Source organism: Chlorocebus sabaeus, chromosome 10 (genome assembly GCF_047675955.1).
Source record: "Chlorocebus sabaeus isolate Y175 chromosome 10, mChlSab1.0.hap1, whole genome shotgun sequence".
NCBI lineage: Eukaryota > Metazoa > Chordata > Mammalia > Primates > Cercopithecidae > Chlorocebus > Chlorocebus sabaeus.
In genome coordinates this window covers 111336634-111340519 of record NC_132913.1, presented here as the reverse complement: position 1 = coordinate 111340519, position 3886 = coordinate 111336634, and the positions used below count along the sequence as shown (strand labels likewise).

The window sequence follows — 3886 nt, the reverse complement described above, 5'->3', positions numbered from 1 at the left end:
TTCTTTGCTCTCCCACACCCCCAATTCTGCAAGTTTTGTCCTTCATAGAAGGCCCTTTGCTTTTCTCAGCAAAGTGCAGAAAAGGTTGCCTTGAAACAGTTATCCCCTTTCCCCTCCACTGGGATGGGTGTGTCAACTATACAACTTGAAACGGCTTTAAAGCACTTGGGCTGCTGCAGGGCACAGAAACTATACTGGCTCTTCAAAGGACATCTTCTCAAGCCACCTGTATGGTGTCAAGACAAGTAGAACCCCTTACCTTCCCACTTGAAACCCACAGTCAGAGGTGACAGGGGTGGTACTCAGGAGCGTTAATTCTTGTCATCTTTTTTGTCATCATCCTCCGAGGGGTAGGAATGCCACGTCAGCCTTTCCTCATAGAAGGGTATGACAACCCGTGGGCACTTGACATTGGCTGCCTTGGCAGGGACCAGGAAGCCTCATCAGAGTTTTTCCCTTTCATCAGGAACATGAGCTCTCCACTGGAGTCTGTAGCTCCAATAATCCCCTCCGGCTCCTCGAGCAAAGCCTCGTGGCTTTTCTGACTCTTCTTTCTTCTTCTTTGGTTTGCTCTCCTCTCCCTTATCTTCAGAATCAGAATCAGCTCTGCGTTTGCCTCCCTCCGATTTCTCTGTCTCATGTGCTGTTTTCTGTGACTGCAGAAACTCAGCAAGGAGGTCGGGGCAATCCAGGTTCTCTTCTGGCTCCCATGCGTTGTCCTCATCTGAGAAGCCCTACCACTTTAGGAGGTATTCCACTTGGCCCTTTACCACTCGCCGGTCGAGAACTTCTTCCACCACATATTCCTCTTCCTCCTCTTCTAGCACCTCCTCCACTTTCTTCTTGCTTTGTTTTTTCCCCATAGTGCCCGCCAGCTTTCTGGTGTAAAGGGTGACGCTGCTCAGAGCAGCGCCCAGGAGCCCGAGAGGAATCGGTGCTGCGCTACTGGCGCGTCGCGTGGGGTCGGCTGGGGGAGTGGCGCCCAGGAAGGCAGCAAGCCGGGTGGCCGCAGTGCAGCCCCTCACTGAAGCCCCGCAGGCCCGGGCAACGGCCCTCCCCTCGGCCGAACAAAAGAGCCTGGCACGCTGCGCTGCCCGCCGCCCGCCGATAATCTATTTAAATCTTAATAAAAATTCCAAAGTCTTTGAGGAATATACAGGATTTCATAAGAAGGAAAAGTCCATCTTCCTGGGAGACTTCAGTTAATTAGAGGTGACTCCTTACTGAGGTTGAGTGGGGATTGCCAGTTGGTTAAAGACCAGTTAGATCGATGGGTGAAGAGGCCCTGGGGGTTGTGTCAGTCATTCCAAGATGTATTCAACAGGAACCAAGCAAAATGGTGCAACAAGTCAACTGCTGAGGTAGGGTCCACATGGTTAGTACAGGAGGATAAAACGTTTGGAGGGAAAAAGAGAAGCCTTTCCCTGCTTCATCCTATTGACCTTTTGGCTAAAGGGATGTGATTGAAAAGGAAGTGGCTGATGCCCTAGGTAGAGAGGACAGTGAGAGCAGCTGGCTATGGTCTCACTTGGGTTACATTGTCTGTGTCCTGGGTCCTTCCGTTTCCTTTTCTCTTTCCTTTTCTTTCTCCTTACTTTCCTCTTTCCTTTCTCTTTCTTTCCTTTTCTCTTTCCCTTCCCTCTTCTTTTCTTCCCTTCCTCTCCTCCTCCCCTCCCCTCCCCTTTCCTTTCCTTTCTGTTCACGTCCTCGTTTTGGTAGAACACCTCCGATAAACAACTTCTTTTTTTGAGATAGAGTCTCGCTCTGTTGCCAGGCCGGAGTGCAATGGTGTAATCTCGGCTCACTGCATCCTCTGCCTCCCGGGTTCAAGAGATTCTCCTGTCTCAGCCTCCGGAGTAGCTGGGACTACAGGCGTCTGCCACCTCGCCCGGCTAGTTTTTTGTATTTTTTAGTAGAGATGGGGTTTCACCGTATTAGCCAGGATGGTCTTGATCTCCTGACCTCATCATCCGCCAGTCTTGGCCTCCCAAAGTGCTGGGATTACAGGCTTGAGCCAGGTCTTGATCTCTTAACCTCGCGATCTGCCTGCCTTGGCCTCCCAAAGTGCTGGGATTACAGGCGTGAGCCACAGTGCCCGGCCTCCATAAACTTCTTAAGGAAGAATGCCTGGGAGATGATTACGTTTTTAGTCTGTGATATGGTTAAGCATTTTGTCCTCACCCAAATCTCATCTTGAATTATAATCCCCGTAATTCCCACATATCAAGGAAGAGACCAAGTGGAGGGAGGTAATTGGATCATGAAGGTAGTTTCCCCCATGCTGTTTTTGTGATAGTGAGTGAGTTCTCACGAGATCTGATGGCTTTATAAGGGGCCCTTTCTCCTTTGCTTGACGTTTCTCCTTCCTGCCACCTTGTGGAGAGAACCAGCTACAGGCAGTTCTTTATAACAGTATGAAAATGGACTAATAGTGGCCGGGCGCATGGCTCACGCCTGTAATCCCAGCACTTTGGGAGGCGGAGGAGGGCGGATCACCTGAGGTCAGGAGTTCGAGACCAGCCTGGCCAATGTGGAGAAACCCTGTCTCTACTAAAAATACTAAATTAGCCAGGCATAGTGACGTGTGCCTGTAATCCCAGCTACTCAGGAGACTGAGGCAGGAGAATCTCTTAAACCTGGGAGGCAGAGGTTGCAGTGAGCCATGATTGCACCATTGCACTCCAGCCTGGGCAACAAGAGTGAAACTCTGTATATATGTATATGTATGCTATATATATACATATATACGTATATATACTATATACATATATACTCTATATATACATATATGTGTGTGTATATATAGTGTCTGTGTGTGTGTGTGTGTGTGTGTGTGTATATATATATATTTGCTGTCAGCCTATGATTTTAGGTTGTGTTCCTTTGAGGCCAAGCCTGTCTGGATGCAAAGTTGGTCACCTTTCTTTACAACTAGGCTGCTCTCTCCTTTTCCAAATGGCCTGACGTTACTGCTTTTATTGTGTGAGCACCTGAGTCCAGAGAGGGCAGAGAAGGTAAAGGTGAAGGAGGGGGAGAAGAATTCCCAGTATGCATTGTTATTCTTTTCCAATCAAAGTACTAAATTCTTTACCTGGATTATTTTATTTAATCCTTTAAATAACTCCTTGAGGGAGGAATTTATTTTTATTCCCATTTTATAGGTGAAAAAATGGTCCTCAAATTCTGCTTTTTCCCTTTCCCAAACACGTCCTTTTATTGCCTGCCCAGGTATTCTGGGCTCCCAGAGGTGGCCAAAAGGAGGGGCTAAGGAACACGTTCATTACAGCCTAGGGTACAAAGAGCTTGGACTTTGGCCTCAGACTTATCTTGGTTTGAATTCCAGTGCTGCTACTCACTGTCTATGTTAACACTTGCAAGTTATGCAAACATTGTGGACATTCACAGGTTTTATTTTCTGTAAAATCAAAACCAGTGTGCAATAATATAATGTATGTAAAGATTAAGACATGTAAAGTGGCTAGCCCGGTATCCTCGGTGGATAATAAATATTGGTTTCTTTCTGCTTCCTTCTTTCAATTGGAGATGATGGCGATGAACTGGAGCTTGAAGTTGCCTTGTGGAAGGAGATGAAGGAGAAGGAGCCTTTGTGGGAAGTGACCGGGAAGGCAAAGCTCACCCTGCAGTGGCGAGTTGCCATGTCTATAGACTGGTTGTTGCATCCTGAGTTCCTGGTTCACGGCCTAAAAAGAATGTAGGGTGAGGCTGGGCACAGTGGCTCACACCAGTACTCCCAAACTTTGGGAGGCTGAGGTGGGAGGATTGCTTGAGTACAGGAGTTTGAGACCAGCATGAGCAACATAACGAGATGTCATCTCTACAAAAAATACAAAAATTAGCCTGGTGTGATGGTGCATGCCTATAGCTC

General features: G+C 47.7%; 1 pseudogene; it reads right to left on the bottom strand.

Annotated features, from left to right (window-relative positions):
* Positions 1–298: 298 nt before the first annotated feature.
* LOC103217956 (chromobox protein homolog 1 pseudogene) lies at positions 299–1341 on the bottom strand (annotated as a pseudogene).
* Between the last annotated feature and the right edge of the window lie 2545 nt (positions 1342–3886).